Consider the following 11,840-nt stretch of genomic DNA (forward strand, 5'->3'; position numbering starts at 1 on the left):
GGAGTTAGCTAACATATATCTAACTGGGATTCAGAGTTTCTATGTGGGTTCCTTCCAAATATATGCTTCTACTTTCACTTATGGGAACACAATATAATGAGAACATGAAAACCCTTACCTCAACTTTACCCCTTTTTCCTTGATGTGGATGGGTAAGAAAGAAACTAATTTTTTTTAAATGTCCATTTTTTTGGTCAATTAGAATTTAACCTGAAGGTAAGGTTTATGTCTTCTATTCCCTCTTCCATACCAAAAAAAATTCCCCTAGAAGAAAATTTGTGATGGGAGGGATTTTTGTTTAGGTGAGGAAAAATAATCCATGTAGAAAAATGTGGCATTGTGTGTGTGTGTGTGTGTGTGTGTGTGTGTGTGTGTGTGTTGCAATTTGTATTGCTCAACTGTGACTATATAGAAATGATAAACTTCTGGACTAGAAGTTACTAAGCATTTGTTAAGAATGTGTATGACTGAATTCTTGAAATCTAAATTGAACTTCTTAAATAAATAATACATTTATTTTATTATCAATATCAATTAATAAAAAAATAAAAGGGAGAAAGTAAAAACTGAATATTTATTTACCAAAGATATTACTAGGGATTTTTGTATATGGGACAAACAGATATAATTAGGGTGATAAAAAGCACAAAAGGTGATTTCAGAAGGGGTGTGAGGAATATCACACTAACAGACATAAATAAAGATGCTTAGGAATATTAATGACACACTTGGGGGCGGGGAATAGAATGGTGGGATATGAATAGAGCTAAGCAAATGCTATTGGTACTATCTAAATTTGATTCCTGAGAGAATCTTTAGTTACCCTAACTTAGTCATGACTGATATTCACTAAATAAGAAATGACCTAAAATGTTGAATCCAACCACCTCATTTTGTGGATGAGGAAACTGAAGATTTTGAGAGATTTATGTTTTTCCAGGGATCACAAAGTTAGTAAGTGTCTGAGACAGAATTTGAATACAGATCGTTCAAGACAGTGGTCAGAAGTAAATTGGATTTCTGAGGAATGATAAAGAATAAATAGTGGGTAAAAATAGGATGGAAGGAAATACACAACCAGCAATTGTAACTAATGGGAATAGGATAAACTCACTCATAAAGTGGAAATTGAAATCAAAATGGATCAAAAACTACAAGTCAACAATATGTAGCTTATAAGAAACACATTTAAAAATGAAAGACACACATAGAGTAAAAATAAGGAGCTAGAATAGATTTTTAAAAAATATTTCAGCAATGTAAAAAAAATGAGGGGTAGCAATCATGATCTCAGACAAGGCAAGAGCAAAAATAGATTGAATTAATAGAGATAAGCTCTTATATTAAAAGGTACCATAAATATTGAAATAATATCAATATTAAAAATTTATGCACCAAATGCCATAACATCCAAAATTTTTGAATGAAAATGTAAATGAATGATAGTAGAAATAGATAGAAAAATCATGATAGTGAAGGACTTCAAACTTCCTCTCTCAGAATTATGTAAATCTAACCAAAAATAAATAACAAAGAAGTTTAAGAAGATTAATAGAATAGCAGATAAGCTAGAAATGACAAATGTCTGGACAGAGTTGAATGAAAATAGAAGGAACCTAAATTTTTCTTAGTCATACATAGTACATGGTACAAAATTGTTTATTAGGACATACACATTTTATAATGAAATGTAGAAAAGCAGAGTATCAAATGCATCATTTTCATATCATAACTCAATAAAATTACAGTGAATAAACAACCATGGAAACATTAAAAATTAGACTAAATACCCAATACTAAAAATTAGTGAGTTAAAGAAAAAATTATAGAAACAATAATCTTATTAAAGAGAATGATAATAATGAAACAATATACCAAAATACATGAGATGTAGCAAAAGCCGTTTGTCAGAGGAGAATTTATATCCTTAAGTGCTTACATCAATAAAATAAAGAATAAGCAGATCAGTGAATGGATATCCAATTAAGAAAAACTAAAAAAGAATAATTTAAAATTCCCTGACTAAATGCTAAATTGAAAATTCTAAAAATTAAAGGTGAAATTAATAAAATTGAATGTAGAAATATTGAATTATAAATAAAACTGAGTTGGTTTTATAAAAAAATCATAATCATTAGTTAATATGACTTAGAGAAGAAAACTAAGTCACTAGTATCAAAGATCAAAAGGATGAATATACCACTAATGAAAATGAAATTAAAGCAATACATTATTTGGAATAATAGACAAAGGAGTCCTCCAGAACTCCTTTTGTGAAACAAATATTACCCTAATACTTAAACCAGGAAAAACAAAAACAGAGAAAGAAAATTACAAACCAATTTCTCTAATAAATAATGCAAAAATCCTAAATAAATCTAAATACTAATAAGAAGTGTACAACAACATGTCACAAAACTTGTACATTGTGACCAAGTGAGATTTATATCAGTAATGCAGAGATAGTTCAATATGAGGAAAATTATTAACATAATTGACTATACCAATTACAAAATAATAAAAATCATGATTATCTCAACAGGTGTGAAAAAAGCTTTGCCAAAATATGACATGCATTCTTATTAGAAACATGTGAAAGCACAGATATAAATTGATTTTTCCATAAAATCATACTGATGAAATACATCTTCCTAAAACCATTAGCAAGCATTATTTGTAATGGTAATAAATTAGAAACCTTTTCAATAAGATGAGAAAAAAAGTGCCTACCATAACCAGTTTTATTCAGTATTGTACTAGAAAGGTTAGCAATGTAATAATAAAAGAAAAAGAAATGGAAGGAATCAGAAAGTATCACAAAGTGATAAAACTATCTTTTTTACATCTAATATGATATGCTTGAAAAATCCTAATAATTGAAATAGAAATCTAATTGAAACAATAATTTTTTTTTTTTTTTTAAGCAAAATGGAAGGATATGGGGTAGTTAGATGACATAGTAAATAGAGTACAAGGCCTAGAATCAGGAAGACTCATCTTCCTGAATTCCAATCTGGCCTCAGACATGCTCTGTTTGTGTGAAACTGGACAAATCATTTAACTATGTTTGCTTCAATTCTTAATCTGTAAAATGAGCTGAAGGAGGAAATGGCTAACTATTCTAATGTCTTTGCCTAGAAAACCTTAAATCTAGTCATGGAGAAATAGGCATGGCTAAATCAACTAGGCAACAATCAGAATATAAAATACAGTCACATAATAATCAACATTTTTATATCTCACCAACAAAGTCCTGTAAGAAGAGAGAGTAAAAAATATTTCATTCAAAATGACAGTAGACAATATAAAATACCTCGGAGTATACCCATCAAGACAAACCCAGAAACTAAATGAAGATAATTATAAGACACTGTTTATGTCAGATTTAAATAACTGGAGAAATATTAATTATTCATGGGTGGATCAAGATTATATAATAAAAATGACAATTCTATCTTAACTAATTCACTTGATCAGGGCCACTCCATTTGAATTACCATTTTTTTTTTCTTTTTGGTTAGAAATGTAAGATATGATGAACAAGGTGATTTTTTAAAAAAACATGGAAAAATTTCCTTGAAATAATGAATGAAATGAACAAGAGAACACCTTATAGTAATAGCAATATGTTTGAAGAATAACTAAATAACTAAGCTATTTTGAGTAATATTATTATTTAAATATATTATAAAGGACATACAAAGAAAGATAATATTCAACTCGAAAAAGAACTGATATATGGAAGTATGTATTATATAAAAAAAGAAAGAAAACCTATGGGTTATAGTCAAGCCTGAACTTAGAAAAGTGAACTCTTTAAAGATATGGTTCATATCCAATGTGATAAAAGTGTAGTTTTATGATAGTTTAAAAAATGTAAAATATGTCAAAATTGTGTGGACCCTATGCCAAATTGCATAAATGATTATAGCAAATAATCAATGTACATCCTAAAAAAAGTTTTTTTTAAGATATAAAAACTCTCCAAGTCTACTATGGAGTGAATAAATTTAATTATTTTCTTTTATCTTGAAATACAAAAACAAATACAGGTCTTCCAAACTTCAAATTAGAATCAGAGAATTTGAGAGTTGGAAGGAATCTCATCAGCCATCTAATTCAACCCATACATGGAATGAATTCTTATTATAACACATCCAATTAGTGGTTGCATACTTTATACTTGAAGACCTTCAAGACAGGGGAACATACTACCTTTTGAAGTAGTCCATTCTATTTCTGGACAGTCAAATTTGTTAGGAAATTTTTCCTGATATCAAAATCTAAATTTACCCTTTGGCATCATCTACCTATTGCTCCTGGTCTACCCTTTGAGACTAAACAGAATAAATCTTAAACTCCCTCCATATGACATCTCTTTATAAATGGCTTTCAAGCTTTTTAAAAACTTTTTATTTGTTTAATATTTCCCCCCAGTTTCACTTAAAAACACTTTTTTACATTTGTTTTTAAAACTTTAGAGTTCCAGATTCTCTCCCTTATCCCCTCTCCTAGCCTTCCTTAAGAAATGACATGTAAAGTTATGCAAAATATTTACATAAAAATCATGTTGTGAAAGAAAACATGGATCATCTACCATAAAAGAAAACCTCTCAAGAAAAGAGAGAGAGAGAGAATATGCTTTAATATATATTCAACATAATCAGTTCTTTCTCTGGTTATGGATAGGATTTTTCATCATAAGTCTTTCAGAGAAGGACCATTATATTTCTGAGAACAGCAAAGTCATTTACAGCTAATCATCCCAGAACATTGCTATTATTTTGTACATAGTACATTTCACTTTGAGCTCATGGAAGACTTTTTCTGAGAGCATTTTGCTCATCATTTGTAATATAATATTCTATCATACATACCACAGCTTATTCAATTATTCCCAAATTGATAGGCATCCCCTCAATTTCCATTTTTTTAGTCCTGAGAAGAGAACTGCTATAAATATTTTTGTACATGTTAAGTCCTTTCCCTCAAAAAAACTTTTTTGGGATTCATATCTAGTAATGGTATTATTAAATCAAAGCATATGCATGAATTTATAGTCCTTTGGAAATAGATCATATCTTTTGATCATTTCTCAATTGGGGTATGGCTCTTATTTTTTTTGTTAAACAAAACATATGCATGAATAAATTTTCAACATTGACCCTTGCAAAACCTTGTGTTCCAATTTCTCCCTGCTCGCTTACCCCTGCCCCTATATGGCAAATAATGAAATCTTAACCCCTTGTCTCCAGCGTTCTGTCTGCTTGTCTCTGAATCTCTCTCCTGCCTAAGGCTCCTAGCTTATATACCCCACACTGAGTATACACCAATCATTATATCACTAGGAAACCAGTATTTGTTGTAGGATTACATTAATGCTAAACTAGATTTAACCATTGTCTCCTCAATTCCACTTAGTACCTTGTTTCAAATTCTGGCCTATAACATCTCATTGTAGGATTAAATCAATCATACTGAACCATGCTAAATTAGATAACTATTGTCTCTATCAATTCCACTGACTTAGTACCTTGTAAGAATCCTTTGTTTCAAGTTCAGAGTTCTGGTCCAAAACACCAATATATGTTAAACATGTTAAAATATATACTTAATCCAATATATGTGTGTGTGTATATATATATATATATATATATATATATATATATATATATTTTTTTTTATATATAATTATCTTGCTATACAAGAAAAATCAGATCAAAAAGGAAAAAAAATGAGAAAGAAGACAACAACAAAAAGAGTGAAAATACTATGGTGTGATCCACACTCAGTTCCCACTCCTCTCTCTGGGTGTAGATGGCTCTCTTCATCACAAGACCATTGGAACTGACCCCAATCATCTCATTGTTGAAAAGAGCCATATCCATCAGAATTGATCATCATATAATCTTGCTGTAACCATGTACAGTGATTTCTGGTTCTGCTTATTTCATTCAGCATCAGTTCATGTAGGTCTCTCCAGGCCTCTCTAAAATCATCCTGTTGGTCGTTTCTTACAGAACAGTAATATTACATAACATTCATATACCATAATTTATTTAGCCATTCTCCAACTGATGGGAATCTACTCAGTTTCCAGTTTCTTATGCTCTTATTTTTTATACATTTGACTCAGTTCCCTCTATGTTTGAGAAATGAGATCTTATCAGAAAAACTTGCTTCAAAATTCTTTTTACAATAATAATTGCTAACTGTATTTCCCCCATGTGTTCTATTATCTCTCCTTTTACCTTACATAGAAGTGTTTTGCTATTGACAGCTCCCTCCCCTAATATATGCCTTTTCTTTTATAACCCTTCTTTCCTTCCCATATTCCATTCTTACTACTGAGAAGTGAATTTAATAATCTTAATGATGTCTGAAGTGGGCAGAGTATACTAGAACTATCACCTCCCAAATTCTGGAAGTGATGTGCTGCTTAATGTAGCTCAATCTCATATGAACATTTTTGACTGTCAGATTACACTGCTAATACATGCTCGTTTTGCAGTTCTTTAAAGATTCCCAGAGCCTTTCTCAAAACAACTATTGCCTAACTATGAATTTTGTTTATGAAGTTAATTTTTATACCAAATACAGAACTTTCATTTATCTTTTGAATTTTATCAAATTAGGAGCAACTAGGTGGTGTAATGGATAGAATACCAGCCCTGGAGTCAGGAGGACCTGAGTTCAAGCCTGATCCCAGATACTTAACACTTCCTAGCTGTGTGACCCTGGACAAATCAATTGACTCAGCAAAAAAAAAAATTATTATATTAGATTCAACCCAGCCTTTTGGAACCTGAATGTCATCCACTGTGTTAGCTATGTCTCTTAGATTTCTGCCATGAGCACAATTGATGAGTGTGCTATCTATGTTTTTATCTAAGTCATTAATAAAAAATGTCAGAAAGCACAGCATCAAACAGAGATCCCTGGGGTGCTCCAAAAGAGTAAGGTACTCCTGCTACATTGACATTAACACCTATTTTTTGAATCTGTTCTTCCAACCAGTTCTGAATCTCATTTGATTCTGAATCTGGTGGTATTATTCTCTTAATCCTATCTTTCCACCTTCTTCATTGTAAGAGTATGAGATACATCATAAAAATATTGCTAAAATGTTACCTCTATCTACAGCATCCTACCCCTTTCTACTAATTTAGCAATCCTATTTAAAAATAAAATGAGGTTAGTCTTGTATGACCTGGTTTTGATGAAGCAATGTCAGTTCTTTATAATCTTTCCCTTTCTAACTGTTCAACAACTCTTTTTTAAATGCTCTGTTCTACAATTTTGTCCCTTAGGAGTCAAAGTTAAGCTCACTAAACTATCATTTTCAGATCGTGCTTCAATAAAAAATATATTGGGATACTGCCTCTTCCCCTATCTTATACCAATGTTAAAAATAATTATTTGAAATAAAAAGGAAACTTAGGACAAAGTTACCAAACCATTCAATTTATAAAATAGTATTTACATAATAAATCAAGTCAACTGATTTCTCAGAGGTAGAAACAAGGAGTGATTTAAAAAACTGATTTCTATAGCAAAAAAAGAATTTTTAAAAATGAAAGAAATTTGTTTTGATCATAATTGAAATGGGCTAGGCAAGTGATAGGACTAGATAGTGTCCCCCAGTAATCCTACCCAGAAGCCTTTTACTTGCAGGTAGTACCTTTTGTAACCAGAAAGTGTCCTGGGAAAGAGGAACTTCTAGTTGGTAGTCAACTCCCACTGACCCCAAATTCCTTAGAAGATTCCATTACTCAATTTAGATTCTAGTTTAAGGAAAATGGGGAGCTTATTCACTAACATTGAGAAGAGGAACTTAACCTACGGCTTCTAGAAAAGGGAACTTAGTCTCTGGTCAACTTCTTTTCTGCCAAAAAAGGAAAATTTAGCCTTTTGAAAAGTCTTATAATCTTATGATTGTTTTATTCTTCTAAATTATCTTCAATTAAATGATAGTTTTATCAGTCTATCCACTAAATCTAAAGGCTACTGAGATTTAAGAGATTATGTTAGTCTGGCTTGGCTGTTAGGGTCTAGCCTAAAGAAAGGAGTTTAATTGTATAATCATATTTCATCATTTGGATTTAAAAGATAATCATTTTTATTATTCTCTTCAACAGACCTTTGTACAGAACCAAACTCTGAGTTACTAATTGATTATTAGCTGTACTTTGTCATGAACACATTCTACATTTTAAAATGCATTAATAACATAGCAAATTTGTGTCATGGCTATACAGGCACAACACTTTCTGGAGCATCTGGGTCAAATGAAGAAAGCACAAGTAGTTGCAAATGAATGTCAAGATATTACTGCTCATTTTCTCCTAACTGCTCCATTACACTGACAGATTTGATTTGTTATATTTTTTTGGCATAAATTTGACACCTTAATAAATAATAGTTGGATTAAAGTCACAAAAATTATTTGGAATTAGAGAAGAAATCCTGTACCCAGTTATTACTTCTATATTCTTCCCTAATCTGGTCTTGCCTCCTCTCCTTTCTACCTCACTAAAACCTACTCTCCACCTTTAAGGTTTATCTCCTCAATTAAGGGATGGATTTTAATTTTAAATTCCATCAGAATTTTTAAAAATATTTGAAATGAAAGGGAAGTCAGAGGTCATTTAAGCTAACCCATAACTAGGAAAGGGTCTCCTCTACATCATCTCTGATAAGTGGTTATGTAACTTTTGCATAAAGTCCACCAGAGATGTGTAAGTTCTAACCACCCCAGGAAGTCTTTCACTTCTGGATAATTTTTTTTTTTAATGAACCGTGATCTCCCTAGTATAAATCCCCACATTTGGAAATTCCCTCAACAACTGACCATTGACAGCAGTTCTGCAAATTTAAGAATTCTAGAGGTTGCCTGGGACACCGAGAGATTAAATGATTCACATAGCCAGGAGATATCAAAAATAGGACTTTGAAGGTTGGTCTCCCAGACTTTATTCACTATGTTATATTTTTTCTGTGTGTACAATGAAATATTGTATTAATAAGTACCTATTGTATTTAGAGTTCTATTAGAAAATTTTTCAGATCATGTGAAAATTAGCTTCTCAACAATTTCAATCCATTGTTCCTAGTTCTGCCTTCAATGATCAAATAAAATAAACTTACTCCCTTAAACCCACTCTGACATGATAGTCCTTTGAATATTCTCCAGGCTGACCAGTCTTTCTATGGGGAAGGAACATAATGTACATTATGTGTATTTTCTGTATGTAAAGAGTGACACAGTACAATAGAAAGTAAATATAAATTTCTGGAATCATGTTGCAGGACCTTGATAAAGATGAAGCTTTTGTATAACAAGATTTTTTTTTTTTTTGGGGGGGGTGCTTTCTCATAAATCACCTTGGATCAGGCTGAGATGAAGTTGCCTTAGATCAAAACTCCCCACAATAATAAGTTTTTTATAGTTAGACTTAGGTACCATTAATTCTTCATTATATTCTTAATTAATAACTATATGTTTAACCACTTTATTAATCTATTGTTGCATATATTGTATATCAAATATTATTGTCTATCCAAATATAATATAAATTCCTTACCTATCTCATATTTTCTCCAATCTTTAAAATAATGCTAGGCACTCTTATAGACTACTATAAAGGCAGTGGGATGGGGTCTGAATAGCATTCTGGGATATAATCTCTCCCTTATTTGTTCTCTATTCTCTTTCCAGAGAGAACCTAGGGTCTGGAATGAAAGAAGAGAGGACTCCCATTTAAAGGCTATATACATCAGCCAAAGCACATAACTTAAGAACAGCCAGTCCCTGAGAAAATTCTTAGATTTTAGAGCCAGATTTTATGTTCCAGGGGCCTAGCTTTAAGGAGCAGTAAGGTATTTTGCATTTTGTTGAAGAGAGAACTAAGGCCTAGAGGGAGGCTAATTGACTTGCCTGAAATCATTTACCTACATAGTCCGAAAGGAAGATAGTCTTAATCTATATTTCTCTTAATTATCTTCACAAGCTCTCTTTTCCCTCCCATAGAAGCATACTTATATGAGCTGAAGAGAGTCTCTCCCAAAGATTTTTGCCCTTTTCCAGCTGGGAAAAAAAAAACAAAACTAAAAACCAAAACAACATCAGGATCCCAAGTAGAAAATGACTGATAGTGAATTCCATCCTCCATAGGAAGAAACACAACTGCTAGTCCTGGTTCTGTTGGGAAGGTTCTGTTTGGGAATTTGGGTCCAGAAGAAAATCTTGACTTTGATATGTTAGGGCAGAGGTCCACTGAAGGCAATGATGGGCAAACATAGCAAGGAACCTAGAGATCATTTGAATTTTGAGGTGGCAGGAAGGAAAGTCTCTAGGATTGTGGGCAAAGGCTGTTGCTTTCAGATTTGTAGCAGGGAGAAACTTCACACCTGATTTTTCACTCATCCTGATCCAGACAAACATCAAAGGAGCAGCTATTGAAGGCAATGATTTGTACATTTTCCACTTTAACCTGTGATGTGTTGATTTAGTTATAGTCCTACTTGGACTTTTTGGGCTTAGAATTCTGTTTCTTTACCACCTCAGTCAGGGTCCTTTACCATCTCAGTCAGGGTCAAAGTCAGAGATTCCATATTAAAATTTAGCTCCTCCAATTTCCTGTAAGCGACGTTAAATTTGACAGAGGTACACACTTTCTCCATATTGTTCCAGAGGCTACACCCAGTAATGGCCTTCTTACTGTAGGTAATCTGTATTGTGAGAGAGATGGCTTTCTCAGCCATGAATAATGCCCACCTGTTTATTTTATATATATATATATATATATATATATATATATATATATATATATATGTGTGTGTGTGTGTGTATGTGTGTATAAGACCCAGAATCCTTGATAGCATGGATAGTCATGGATAGCATGACCCAGCTCCAGGGAATGGGTAAAAATTTCTGTATTCTTCCCACTAATGAAGGTCAACTCTGTCTGATAGACTTGCAGCAGACCTGGTCTTGTGGCAAACTGGTAGTAATAAAGCATTATGTCCATCAGCATAGGCAGCTGTTCTTGGGAACTTTTCAGTGGTCCAGCCACAGGCTTCAAAGTCTGCTGGCACAAGACATGGGTAGGCAGCTCCATCAGCCCTGGCACATTACATTCATACCAGGGATCCCAAATTCTGAGGTAATTGGAAATCTCTTTGGTGCTGTCATCCCACAGAGAAAAAGGATGTGCACCGGAGCCAAATGCCTTAGAGAATTGGGAACATGAGGTGGGACTGGTTTGGATGAGCAGATGTACTAGATGTAGGTTGCTAACTTCATTTTATTGGGATTTAGAAGAATAGAGCTGAAGTGCCATGTTAGGAGTGGGCCATTGCTGTAAGCAAGGAAGATAACCTTCCTTGAGATGTAGTCTGAGCCAAAGACCATAACAGGCAATGTGAAGATCTTGGAGTTCTCCTTATCACTACAGAAGGAGCTCCAATATTGATGATGTATAGAAAACAGCTTGAAAGCTGGCTGTCCAGAATCTTCCGGGGGAAGAAAGAATTGGGAATAGGAAGAAGGTGAGGAAAGCATGTTTAAAGGGCTGCATAGACTCCCAGTCCACTGGAAAGGCGGTGTGAATCATTGCCTATTTGCCCTGGGTGGGCACTTCTGCCCATCCTTGAGGTGGAATATCTCCTATCTCGTTTTCTGGCTACAGTCTCTGTAGCTGTTCTTCGACCCCAACCTACTGACTTAGACCTTTCCTACAGTCAACTGCCACTGGCTGGAATTCAGTTTATTAATTTTTTATGCTGTTTATTACATCTGTGGCAATTATGCTCTGTGTTATTTGTTTAAGGGCTCAGGT

The 11,840-nt window shown here is 32.9% G+C and overlaps 1 pseudogene; it reads right to left on the bottom strand.

Moving 5' to 3' along the window:
• Window positions 1–10,260: 10,260 nt before the first annotated feature.
• On the bottom strand, window positions 10,261–11,563 carry LOC111718952 (annotated as a pseudogene).
• Between the last annotated feature and the right edge of the window lie 277 nt (window positions 11,564–11,840).

This window comes from Sarcophilus harrisii, chromosome 1 (genome assembly GCF_902635505.1).
Source record: "Sarcophilus harrisii chromosome 1, mSarHar1.11, whole genome shotgun sequence".
NCBI lineage: Eukaryota > Metazoa > Chordata > Mammalia > Dasyuromorphia > Dasyuridae > Sarcophilus > Sarcophilus harrisii.